This window comes from Dendrobates tinctorius, unplaced genomic scaffold (genome assembly GCF_039654945.1).
Source record: "Dendrobates tinctorius isolate UK_male_01 unplaced genomic scaffold, ASM3965494v1 ptg000326l, whole genome shotgun sequence".
NCBI lineage: Eukaryota > Metazoa > Chordata > Amphibia > Anura > Dendrobatidae > Dendrobates > Dendrobates tinctorius.
This window is the reverse complement of record NW_027361993.1, coordinates 11,649,347-11,663,640: the sequence shown is the minus strand read 5'-3', so window position 1 is coordinate 11,663,640 and position 14,294 is coordinate 11,649,347. Positions and strand designations below refer to the sequence as shown.

Sequence of the window (14,294 nt, the reverse complement as noted above, 5' to 3'; positions counted from 1 at the left end):
AGCTGTGCCTTTGTCCTGCTTTTTCTCTTCTATGGTATGTGGTAAAAATAATTCTGCAGGTCTTTGTTTACTACATGGCAGAGCAATAATTCTGCCAGCTTTGGAACAGTACATGTCACAACAAAGAAAATTATGCAGGCATTGGTTTTGCAATATTACGCACCGTAATGTGACCAGGAGCCGTTCCTCAGGAGGAATCGCTTGACGGAGCTGTGTGTCCTGTCTCCGGATGGATTCTTGGACAATAGCAAGCAAATCCCTGAAACTTTGTTGGGACATCTGGGTATAGTCAGAAAATTTCTCCGGGTTTGCCTGGAACTCGCTGTAGGGGGTGTGGTACGCTCCACGGCTCTCCTGGAGTTCAATAATCGGATATATCCACAAACGCCGCCGCTGCCGTCTTCGCGTTCTCTCTATCTCCCTTTGTTGATGGCAGCAACTGCATAAGCCTGAGCCATCCTGATGTCCAGATCCAAGTTGAAGTGAAAACTCTTCCAGCTCAGATCCATATTGACAAAGGAAAAAGCAAGAAAATGTGAAGCATTCGGCTGTAAACAGGGTCTATGTAAAGATTTCCCATAACACACACCCACTGATGGCCCATTGGTGGAGTCTGTTGCAAGAATTTTGCAAGGATTTTCCTCCTGTGAAATGTGACACCTAGACAACCCATTCACATAAAAAACGCAAACACATGGAAAAACGCTTGAAAACGCATACAAACTCTGCGTTTTTTGTCGTAATGCGCACGATGATGCCACATAATATCGCAGCGTTTACAAGTGTTTGCAAGCGTTTTTTGCATGCGTTTTATGTGCGCTCGAAACGCTGCGCAAATGTAAAACTAGCCTAAGGCTGGTTTCACACTAGCATTCAGGAGGGCTGCGGATAGCAGCCTACTTCCTCCTTCTTTCCTCTGTGAAGCTCCGCCTACTGCCACATGCTGCATGCGTCCAGCGTTTCCCTGCATACCTATCTTTAACATTGGGTATGCAGGGATATGCATTGTATGCGGATGCGTCGGCATGCGGCCATTTGATGTGTGCGGCGACTTTACGGAAACACAAAGGCTGAAAGAGCCAACTACAGAGACTGCTGTGGAGAGTGTCTCGAATGTTACTGTCCTGCCTGGGAGTTCTAAGTACAGAGACTGCTGGGTTCAGTGTCCCCAATGTTACTGCCCTGCCTGGGAGAGCCAACTACATAGACTGCTGAGGAAAGTGTCCCCAATGTTACTGTCCTGCCTGGGAGAGCCAACTACATAGACTGCTGAGGAAAATGTCCCCAATGTTACTGTCCCGCCTGAGAGAGCCAACTACAGAGACTGCTTTGGAGAATGTCCCCAATTTTACTGTCCTGCCTGAGAGAGCCAACTGCAGAGACTGCTGCGGAGTGTCCCCAATGTTACTGTCCTGCTTGGAAGATCTAAGTACAGAGACTGCTGGGGAGAGTGTCCTCAATGTTACTGTCCTGCCTGGGAAAGTCATCTACAGAGATTGCTGCGGAGAGTGTCCCCAGTGTTACTGCCCTGCCTGAGAGATCAACAGTAAGTACAGAGACTGCTGGGGAGTGTGTCCCGAATGTTAATGTCCTGCCTGAGAGAGCCAACTGCAGAGACTGCTGCAGAGAGTGTCATCAATGTTACTGTCCTGCCTGGAAGAGCCAAATACAGAGACTGCTGCGGAGAGTGTCCTCAATATTACTGTCCTGCCTGAGAGCGCAAACTACAGAGACTGCTTTGGAGAGGGTCCCCAATGTTACTGCCCTGCCTGAAAGAGCCAACTACAGAGACTGCTGTGTAGAGTGTCCCCAATGTTACTGTCCTGCCTGAGAGAGCCAACTACAGAGACTGCTGTGGAGCGTGTCCCCAAATTTTATTGTCCTGCCTGAGAGAGCCAACTACAGAGACTGCTGGGGAGAGTGTCCCCAATGTTACTGTCCTGCCTGAGAGAGCCAACTACAAAGACTGCTGTGGAGAGTGTCCCCAATGTTACTGTCCTGCCTGAGAGAGCCAACTACAGAGACTGCTGTGGAGAGTGTGTAAGAGGTACTGGAAGTAAAATTCATTGGATGTAGTGAAGAGCTGGAGGCACAGAAGGGGTTAACAGGATTTACTAGATTATCATACAAGGAATACTCCACACAGGGATACAAGATCAGAATACAAGCTCAATATTTGAGAAGAAGGTGTACGAAAAAGATAACTTATCGCTTGCAGTTCTTGTAGGGGAGAGGCTGGAATATCGCCCGATGGCATCGTAAGTCGTGGACAATGTCTCTGGCTCTGTTAGGGAGGAACGAAAAGCACCGTCTCCCGACCGTGCTGATGTGTCCGGTCCCGCTTGGCTTGAGTGCGCTGGAACGTAGAAACAGTGTCTTTTGTGGATTCTTCTGGAATGACACCGAACACAAACCGCATGCACGCTCCCAGGCCGCGGCAGTGTGTGAACCTCTGAAGTGGTCTCTAGGAATGGAGCAAGTCAGATTGTCTCTCACTGAGAGTGGGAAAGAGCCGTCCAGCAAGGAAGGGTCGGAGGACAGATCAGTAAGGACATAGTCAGTTTGCAAGTCAGAATGCTGGGGGATGGATAATGCAGAGTTAGCAGTCGGAGCAGTGGGGAGGGAGTAAACCTTCTCCTTGTTCTCCTGTCGCCTTTCTGCCAAGTCTCTCCCGTCCCGCGCTTAGTCCCTTTTATCTTCCCCACGCCCCCTGCTATCCAGTGCAAAGGACCTCCCCTCCCAGAAGAACCATCCCCTGGCAACAGTGGTGACAGTCCCGACAGTTCCGGCACCAAAGTGCACCGGAAACCGCTGACTCTGTCCTGGCTCATCTTCTTACAAGTGTCCCCAATGTTACTGTCCTGCCTGAGAGAGCCAACTGCAGAGACTGCTGCGGAGAGTGTCCCCAATGTTACTGTCCTGCCTGGGAGAGCCAACTGCAGAGACTGCTGTGGAGAGTGTCCCCAATGATACTGTCCTGCCTGGAAGAGCCAACTGCATAGACTGCTGAGGAGACTGTCCCCAGTGTTACTGCCCTGCCTGGGAGATCTAAGTACAGAGACTGCTAGGGAGCGCATCCCGAATGTTAGTGTCCTGCCTGAGAGAGCCAACTACAGAGACTGCTGCAGAGAGTGTCTTCAATTTTACTGTCCTACCTGGGAGAGGCAACTACAGAGACTGCTGCGGAAAGTGTCCGCAATATTACTGTCCTGCCTGGGAGATCTAAGTACAGAGACTGCTGCGGAGAGTGTCTTCAATTTTACTGTCCTCCCTGGCAGAGCCAACTACAGAGACTGCTGGAGAAGACGGAGAAGACGTTCTGTAGAGGCTCAAGCAAGCGTTTTATTGACCCACAAGTGCAGCTTGAGAGAGTGTCACATGTGAGATAGAGAGCGCACTGCACCGTCTGTGGCAGCAGTGACCAATGAATAGCGCTCAGGTCTACTAGACCTGTGGTTGCAGACCACATTCAGTGCCTTCCTGAGTATCTGGGTTGCTGTTCACTACTTCCTGCACTTCTATACCAACTGCAGAAGTCTCGTCACCCTTGTGCCAGCACAGAGTTCCCCAACTCCGGTCCTCAAGGCTCAGAGATCATGATTTCAGGATTTCATTAGTATTGTAGAGGTGATAGAATTTATCACCTTTGCAAAACTAATGAAATCCTGAAAATATGATACAATGGTTGGTGGGCCTTGAGGACCGGAGTTTGGAAACTCTGCAAATAGGCTGTTACTACTTAGCATTTGTACCAAAGACTGGAACCACCAAGCCAGTGCCATTATGTAACTGAATATCAATAAATGATATCATCAGAACCCATTTACTGCACTATTCTTGTGTGATGTAACAGGGTCTAAAAGCCCCAGAAGCAATCTTCTTCCATTTTTTTTAATTAGTTTTCACTCTGTACCCTCCTACTCGCCAACATTTCCCTTCCCCAGATTATTTCACTGCCATTTGTAAATGAGCAAGTTGCTTCTTTCTCTTTCCATAAGATTGCCAGATTCACCTGAAATGCTCTGTGCTGCTTTCATTAATTCTCCCCAGGGTTAGAAATAATAAATGGAGGGGAAGGGTGGGTGTAGGAAATACAATCATTTGCCCAATTGTTCACAAGTTCAGGGTTTGCGTCAGGAAATTCTGCTACAAATCCTGATGTGTTGGCAGAAAAAACGCTGCGAGAAATACATATTTTTGTCACGTTTTTTACATACATTATTGTTGCAGATTTTCCCCTGATCATTACTATGGGTGAAATCTGCAACTTAAACGCTGAAAGAATTGACACGCTGCAGATTTCTGCTGGAAATCTGCAATAAAAAAATCAGCGTGTGCTGGAGAGTTCAGGAATTTCATTTACTTTGTGGGGAAAAAAGTATTGTCAGCCACCAGTTGTGCAAGTTTTCCTAATTAAAAAGATGACAGAGGTCTGTAATTGACATCATAGGTAGACCACAACTATGAGAGTCAAAAGGTAAAACAAATCCAGAAAATTACCTTGTCTGATTTGGCAAGATTTGTTTTGCAAATTATGGTGGAAAATAAGTATTTGATCACCTAAAAACATGTAAGATTTCTGGCTCTCACAGACCTGTAACTTCTTTAAGAGGCTCCTCTGTCCTCCACTCATTACCTGTAGTAATGACACATGTTTGAACTTGTTATCAGTATAAAAGACACCTGTCCACAACCTCAAACAGTCACACTCCAAACTCCACTATAATGAAGACCAAAGAGCTGTCGCAGGACACTAGAAACAAAATTGTAGCCCTGCACCAGGCTGGGAAGACTGAATCTGCAATAGGCAAACAGCTGGGTGTGCTGAAATCAACTGTGGGAGCAATAATAAGAAAATGGAAGACATACAAGTCCACTGATAATCTCCCTCAATCTGGGGCTCCACGCAAGATCTCACCCCGTGGGGTCAAAATGATCACAAGAACGGTGAGCAAAAATCCCAGAACCACACAGTGGGACCTAGTGAATGACCTGCATAGAGCTGGGACCAACGTAACAAAGGCTACCATCAGTAACACACTACGCCGCCAGGGACTCAAATCCTGCAGTGCCAGACATGTCCCCCTGCTTAAGCTAGTACGTGTCCGGGCCCGTCTGAAGTTTGCTAGAGAGGCTTTGGATTATCCAGAAGAGTATTGGGAGAATGTCAGATGGTCTAACGAAATCAAAGTAGAACTGTTTGGTAGAATCAAAACTCTTCGTGTTTGGAGGAGACAAAATTCTGAGTTGCATCCAAAGAACACCATGCCTACTATGAAGCATGGGGGAGGCACCATCATGATTTGGGGCTTTTTCGTTGCAAAGGGACCAGGATGACTGATCTGTGTACATGAAAGAATGAATGGGGCCATGAGATTTTGAGTGCAAACCTCCTTCCATCAGCAAGGGCATTGAAGAAGAAACGTGGATGGGTATTTCAGCATGATAATGATCCCAAGCACACCGCCAGGGCAATGAAGGAGTGGCTTCATAAGAAGCATATGAAGGTCCTGGAGTGGCCTAGCCAGTCTCCAGATCTCAACCCCATAGAAAACCTTTGGCGGGATTTGAAAGTCTGTGTTGCCCAGTGACAGGCCCAAAACATCACTGCTCTAGAGGAGATCTGCATGGAGAAATGGGCCAACATACGATCAACAGTGTGTGCCAACCTTGTGAAGACTTACAGAAAACGTTTCACCTATCTCATTGCCAACAAAGGATATGTAACAAAATATTGAGATGAACTTTTGTTAATGACCAAATACTTATTTTCCACAATAATTTGCAAATTAAATCTTGCCAAATCAGACAAGGTGATTTTCTGGATTTATTTTCTCCTTTTGTCTCTCATAGTTGTGGTCTATCTATGATGTCAATTACAGGCTTCTCTCATCTTGTTAAGTGGGAGAACTTGCACAATTGGTGGCTGACTAAATACTTTTTTCCCCACTGTATGTTTTGTGACAAAAAAAAGCTTCAAAACTTCAACAGAAGTGTAACATGTGCGCACACCTATAGGGTGGCCGGAATGATAATAAGATGTCTATAGGGTATCCAGCGATCTGCTGTAATCTATGAGGAACCTAATAATATGGTTCTCGCTGTGTCACTGAGCAAGGCAAGAACCTTGCACAACTGTCCCTCCACTCACTGTGTAAGGACTCGTTCAGATGGTCAGTATTTGGTGAGTTTTTTACCTCGGTAATTGTAAGCCAAAATCAGAAGTGGAACAATCAGAGGAAAAGTATAATAGAGACACGTCACCACTTCTGTATTTATCACCCACTCCTGGTTTTGGCTTACAAATACTGATGTAGAATACTGACCAAATACTGATAGTGTGAATGTGGTCATAACAGGTCATCTGAAGAAAGAAATTGTTAATCAGGCATATGAAGACAGTGTTATAATAATTGTAATAAAGTCCTTTCTTTTGTGTGCGTGTATATATATGTATATATATATATCTATAGACATATGTGTATGTGTGTGAGTATATATACAATATATACACATGATTGCATAAGCCATTTATTTTTGCTTAAGACTTTGAAACTCTTTTCAGCTGACTGTATTGTAAAGACATGGGTGTTACTTTTGGGCGTTAATTTTTGTGAACGTTAGCTGGCTTTCCTTGCCTTGCGTGACTTCTCTGGTAACTCTAGATAAGGATTTCTAACAAGCTAAGCATATTCAATGTACTCTTTTTTGCAAACGCAATATGTTTCTACACCCTTTCGGCTCTGCTATTTAAACTCTTAAAAATATGTATTGAGTTAGACAGAGGACGGCCCACACCTGGTGTGGTCGTCATTCTCTCTCCATGCCGGCATGTTCAATAAAGAAGCATCTTACTTATTCAGGTCTGGACGATTTCTAATTGGAAGACTGAAACTCCCTTGACATTTTGGTGCATTGGCCGGGAATCCAACACCTTTCCCTCACCGGTGAGTACTGTAAACCGTGCACGGGGGAGTCTGGAACTCCTTAAGTAAGTCCTCCGCCTTGACATTAGGCATCACCAGGGGCATTAATCAGTTATCCCGGTCTGAGGGAAAGTGACGGATTTCGTATAGTCTAAGAATCTCTGGGAATCGTCTGTATCTGAATACAGGTAAGAACATTTAATAATTTTCATTATATTCGGTAACCTTGTTAATCCAGTATGAATGTTATTCTTGGAATTGAATGGGAACTGTGATTGTAGACGTTTCCAATTGGGGTTTGTGAGAGGCTCCTGTAAATTGGAAGTTTACATGCAATTGGAGTTATAAGAACTCCTGTAAATTGCTAAGCTCCATAGTGTATGGGGTTTGTTTGTTCTTGTAAAATATTCCGAAGAATAATAGTAATATTTATTTTTTTATTTTTATTTTTGAATGGGATGAATGTTATTTTAGGAATTGAATAGGGAACTGGTAGACTTTTCCAATTGGGGTTAGTGAGAGGCTCCTGTATGTTGGAGGTTTACATGCAATTGGAGTTATAAGAACTCCTGTAAGTTGCGAAGCTCCATAGATTTGGGGTTTGTTGTTTGTTCTTTTAAGACATTCCTCTGAATAACAATAATCTTTATTTTTTATTTTTTGAATGGGTACAAAGCCAGTGTGAGAAGGCTACTGTGGAATAAAAAACTCTGTGTGCACGTTAAATTGATCTAGATGGGAGAATCCAGGGAGATTTTCGTTAGATTAACCCCTTAATGACAGCCAATATGTCTTTTTACTGACCTGAGATATAAGAGAATATCATCCCCACACAGGTGACGATCCAGCAGCTGTCGGCTGTCTACTATAGCTGACAACTTGCTGTATCCTGCTATACCACTTTGCATTAATTCCTGTAAATCACCTGAAGGGTTAATAAACTATCTGACAGAAGTTTTCAATATGTCAGGGGGTGCTGTTTTTACAAAGGGCTACTAAGGGGTTAAGGAATCCGGTATAAGATGAATTTTTGCCGGTATTCTGTTTTGTCTTCTGTACTTTGTTGAATGTTGTTTTCTGTTAAGTGTGCTGTTTTGTCTGTCTTTTAAAATTACATAGAACTAGAACGCCATAAATATATGTTTTATGTTACACATGAGACTCCTTGAATGTTATCTTGAGTGAATGTGAATGAGGGAGTCCAGTAGGCGTGGTCAACAGTCATCTGTGGACTGGAGACAAATCATAGGTTATTATAGTGGTATAAATCACCTAGGTACATGTCACCTGATCCCCATAGAGAATATTCTATGTTGTTTTGTTATGTGTTTTTCTTTTAATAACACAGAGTGACTGAACCCTCCTCGTTTCACTGATGAGAGTCTGCGCCTGTGGTGCTCTGAATACCTGATATTAAGAACGGGAATGTCTCTGTATATAAAGAGGCGGTGTCATTGGACTTTCTCAGCACTTCAGGAATAGGAGTACGAGGGAACTTTACTCTCCTGTCTAATGTCTCTGTGTATGTGTGTCTGTCCAATCCCTAACTGTGAAGATTGTTGTATGTTGTGTGTTTGTACTGTTACACTGGTCAGAAGTCCCTGTGAGCATATTTATCTCGTTCAGATCAGTGACCACTTTTATCATCGTGACCCCATTCCTTGGGGACCGTTCACGTTTGTCACACTGTGTTGTCATACTAGGGCCTTACAGGTCTTCATTGGATGGAGATGGCAAGATATAGAGATACAAGCTGGTAAATACCTAGGACATAGTGTAATCAGTGAGGATTATTTAGATCCTGGATATTAGTAGCAGTAATTGTATTGTTTCTATTGTTTTTTTTTGTCTTCTTGTTGACATATGAATTCCATTGATATTTGTCAAACTTCTTATAAGTGGGTAGAAATCCATTGTGCTCCAGGGTTTATATTGTGTATAGTCCTTATCTTGTTGTTTGTCTTTTTCTTGTGTATAAGAATTTTACGTAACATCCTTACAGGACGTAGACCCACAGGTATATTTTAAGATCTTGTCCTCATTGTAAGGCAGAATTTTTATTGCCCATTACATCTGAAGGCTGGAAAGTTGTTAAGATTATCCAGTTTCATTCAAAAGACACCTCCTTTGTACATAGTCCTTTTTCATCAGGTACCCAGAGAGAACAGTCTTCAGATTAAATGTGCAATGTGTTCTTTTTGCTGATAGATTGATAAGCCTAACTTTTGCACCATATAGAGAGTAAAATTGTGTGTCTTTGAAAATAGAACATTCAGATGTCCCTTTCATCTTGAATAACCAGTAGAAGGTATTATAAAATCTAAACTAACAGTTTTTGAGATTGTAAGATAAGCTGTGAACATGGGGAACTTAATGGATAGCGTAAGGGCAAGGTACACAGGTACAGCAAATTGGACAGAAATTAATACGACTATACAGCAGGATGACAAGGATGTCGATAGATGTTATCACAGAATTAAAGAGGTATTTGACATCCATAGTGGCATAATCCCACCTGTTAACATGATGAATGATACCCCCTATGAACAGCAATTAAAAAAACGCCTTCTTAAAGGGTTGTCAGTCCCAAATAAGTGGGTATATTACCAAACACATGGTTACACACAGGACAGCCCGACTGACTGAAGTTTTAGATAATGCCAGACATGCAGACCGGTACTTTAAGGACAAAAAAATAAAAATAAAAGTTAAAAAAGGTCAGGTATTTTTAGTTGATGATAGGTATGAGATCTTCGTTGCCCAAAAAGATCCAAATAAAGGACAAGGACACAGGGGTAGAGGAAAGGGGAGAGGTAAGAGAGTAGGAGACAGACTATCTTGTTGGCATTGTGGGAAGACTGGACACTTTATCCGACAATGCCCAGATAGACAATACGCCCCAAATATACAAAACCAATGACTAAAGGCAACTGATAAAAACAGCATCACATCACAAATATCAGATCCCTTTTTGCCAGAAGAAAACAGTAGGATTCCTGAGGTAATATTTAACTTGCATGCAATAGAAATGTATATACAGAACACTGTATTTCCAGAAGTGACTCTCCTTGTGGGAAGCCATGAGGTCACTTTTCTTGTTGATTCAGGAGCCACTAGAACCTTAGTACATGCAGAAGAGATACCGACTATTTGACTGTCTGCTGCCTGCATAATGGTAAAAGGAGCAAGTGGTAAGACACAGAGAACCATTGTCTACGCCTGTGGAGACACCGGGCCCTGGGCACAAGTAAAAGTGCAATTACACAAATTATATTATCAATTGTGTGGGAGGGATATGATGCAAGCCCTGAGCCTGGGAATAATTCCTACTGCTGCCGGACTATAGGTGAAATCCATGGCTGAGACAATAGTGCTCCAGGGGTATGGAGAATCTAAATATTATTACAGTCTAGATCTAATAACTGCAGGACCATCCTTTATTACTGAGTCCTTCATCATGGAAGCAATAGATAAAGGTATACACATGTAGATGTTCACACACCTGAAGAACTACACAGCACCATGTACTACAGGTATTTCAGGGGTCCTGATGTAAAATATGAGAATTTCCATGCTCTAGATTGTTCTTTGCACACCATATACTGGAACTATAAAGGGAACTGTGCCGTCAGTTGTAATCTGTCAGGACAAATTAAATTGTTGTTTTTGCTTTTTAGAGGTACTGTGCCACATATTTCCCTCTCCAGATGTAAAGGTAGATCATGGAAATTCCTTGGTGATTTTGTTGAAGAGTGTAAGGAAAGTAACAATGGGAAGATTTGGGTGATGGCTCATTTTGCAATGCCAGACTGCAGGCATGTTCACAAGTACTAAAGTGGAACACCATTTCTAAACCCAGTGTCCACCTGCAGCGAGGCAGGGGAACAAGTGAGAAATGCTGATCCTTTCCTTGAATTAGAGGAAGAATTGACCACATACCCAGGATCTTTGTGGTCCTCATGACCTGCAGATGTGGGATTGATAATAGGGGTGATTATACCCTGTCCAGCTCACCTTGTAACACAACCTTGTTTCCAGTAGGGAGGGTGCCCCCATCTGTAAACGAGGCTGTGATAACAAGAGCCCCCACAGTGCCAGACCCCCATACTCTGCTGAATGGCCGGAACATAAGGTCTTTACAGTGATGTCAGTAATGTCTCCTTCAGCATCCTGGTACATCCAGAGAGCCAGGTTTGGTTTGTATTCACATATAAGGGGAGCAGGTATACATTCACCAGTATCCTACAAGGGTACTGTGAATCACCTACTATTGTTTTCCAGGTAAAATCGGCTAACCTAGCTCAATGTGAGTCACCAGAAGGTAGCCAGATACTCTTATATGTGGATAACATGCTAATGGCATTTAAAAAAAAAAAAAAAAAAAATTGGTAACAAAAGGGGTTATCTTTAAAGATGACATATGTATGAACTGCCCAGTGACCTCCTAAGATATGTCACAGTATTGAGCCATGGCATAAGCTATGTCTCAAAAGGAGGGATGGTAGAGGTCATATCTTACATATTTATGATGTATGGCTTTACTAACTATTAAATTTTTTTGCTTAATCTGCATTACTTGTGCAAGAATAATTCCTAAGGGAATCTGAGACCAGAGAGAGGACAATGTCCTCACCATGAATACTTATTCCAACACATTTGTATGGATTTTATTGAACAAGTGTGAGGGAAGAAGTCCGTCCTTGTTATCATGGATGCTTTCAGCAGGTGGATCGAAGCTGTCCGCCCTGATGCATTAGTGTACCGAAGGCCCTTCTAAAGGAAGTCATACCCAGATTTGGGGTTCCAGAAAATATATAGTAAACTAAGTAATGTTATTATTACCTAAATCATTGTCAATTGAGTTGGGAAACCACTGTGCCTGTCATCCTCAGTCAGCCGGACTGGTTGGAAAGATACAGTGCGATCTTGAAAAATAGGTTGAAAAAGACCATGCAGGAAACAGGAAAGATTGGTTGCACTGTCTCGGTAGTGCTGACAGGCTTTGAAGTCATATACGGGAGATCTTTTCTGTTACCTCAGCTAAAACCCTTTAGAAGGATAGATGAGGAAGTTGATTGTACATTAGCAGAATATATGGCTAAGATATTAACTCACAAAGAAGTTTCTACTCATAGTTTTGTTCCAGGAAACCCACTAACAAAACCTGAGATCGTGAAACCTGCAGACTGGGTCCTTGTGAAGGTGATAAAGAAGAGACACTAGCACCATCCTAAGTGGGAAGGTCCTTACCAAGTCCTGTAGACTTCTACTGCGGTCAAGATTCCTGGATCCATCTCTCACACTATAAACTTGTCAGACAGGTAGGGACAGAGTAGGATCTGACTTGCTTGTCAAAGTCCAGCTACAAAGGGAGGTTTTCCACAAGGGAAAGCTTGTCTCAAACTGGTGAAGCCTCCCATTCATCCCCCTACCCGGACAAGACGGTCAGATCTAGGATGTGTATGTACATCAGGGTTAGTCACAGGTATATTCTTCGTGACCATAGTGATGGGAGATTGGAGAGTAAGGGTACCGTTACACCTAGCGACTCACCAGCGATCCCGACCAGCGATATGACGCTGTCAGGATCGCTGGTGAATCGCTGGGTGGTCGCTAGTGAGCTGCCACTCAGGCAGATCTCACCAGCGACATCGCTGGGGACGGGGATCGCTACTTACCTGTCAGACGCGGCGATCCTGCGTCCTCCCGCCCGGCTTCACGCGTCGCTCGTCATCACAGCAGGAAGTGCTGCAGGAAGCTGACGACGAGAAATGGTCCAGCAGCTTCTCGCGCGATCAGCGATAATCAGCGGGGGAGCCGGTCGGAGGTAAGTATCACATGCAGCGATATCGCTAGTAATATCGCTGCAACGTCACAAAATCGGTGACTTTACAGCGATATTGCTAGCGATATCGCAGTGTGTAACGGGGGCTATATAGACCCAGCAGGAGAGGAAAGTCCAGGGTGGTAGAATGGTATCAGATTTAGGACTTTAAATCCTACTTTTGAAATTTGGCAGGAGGCCGCCATGTTAGTGGATTTCTGTCTGTTGTATAAATGATACAGAGACAGGGAACAAGCTGTGAAACTAGCCGAGTCTGATAAGTATGTTTGTGTTATGAGCTCTAATAGCCCAGTGGATGGATGTGTGTGACTGGAGTAAAGCAGCATGGACAATTGTAGCCCGAGACTATAGGTATTAGCCTTATGGCTACATAGATTTAAAGCTTGATTCTCCATTAGGAAAAAAAAAAGGAGATCCCCTTACACAAATAAGAATAATTGTAATCAGCTACTGAGAAGTTTTAAAAAACCCTAAGATGAGGGATCAAAGTTTATAGGAGCTGATATGTCAGGATTAGAGCCAATATGATATTTCTACATAGAAGTTCAGAATAATAGTATACATAGATCCAAGGAAGGTATGTCAGAAAAAACCCTAATAGAGTCTATAGGGCTCATAGTTGGATTGTCTAACCTAACTTATGAAGATAAACTAGCTCTAGAGAGAGGCTGTGAGGAGAAGAATGAATGGTTAGAATGGCTTAACTACATTGCAAAAAGGCTTAAAAAATTAAGTTATATAGTAAAACTTAGGTCTGCTCAGAAAGGGAAGGAAAATGTAAAATGTTATCATTTTTATATCCTCCACTTGAGAAACCGGATATCCCACCACAGGTGATTGCTAATCCTGGTAACTATACTTGTTTTAGTCTTCCAGGGCATGGGCACGACTTCAGAGAGCTCCAAGGCGACTCTTGTAGAGAACGGATCATTGTCTCCCACAGGGCCAAGTACTCAGCCATATGGTCAGACCAGACTACCCTGAGAGCGGATATATGGTGGTTATGCGGTGATAAAAGCATAAGAGCCAGACTACCACATGGTTCCCGAGGGAATTGTGCGGTGGTCCAGCCAATCATGCCGTTCCAACTGTTGTCAACAGGGATATGGCCAAAGGTACGTAGTGGAAGAGACACAAGTGTGAAACTCCGCAAGGATCCTTCCATTCTAGTATCTACAGAGATGACATTGGAGTTCCCAGGGGAGTGACCACCGAGTACAAGGCTAGGAACCAGGTAGCAGCCGGGTGGGAATCCATAATTTGGTGGGTGACTATAAAAAAATTAATGTAGATTGGATAAATTACTTATACTAGAACCAGCAGAGATTTGTTAATTATAGCCGAGATGCAGTTAAAGGGATAGCTGAGCAATTAGGACCAACTCCTCTCATGGCTTGGCAGAATAAGATGGCATTAGACAAGCTCTTAGCAGAAAAGGGAGGTGTATATAAAATGTTTGGAGGATTTTTGTTGCACCCTTTATCCCTGATGCAGATCCTGATGGAAGTATCTCAAAAGCTCTT

General features: G+C 43.3%; 1 protein-coding gene across 1 annotated transcript in view; it reads right to left on the bottom strand.

Moving 5' to 3' along the window:
- Nucleotides 1-14,294, bottom strand: part of TNFRSF25 (TNF receptor superfamily member 25) — a 147,626-nt gene that overhangs the window by 49,501 nt on the left and 83,831 nt on the right. The window lies entirely within an intron of this gene.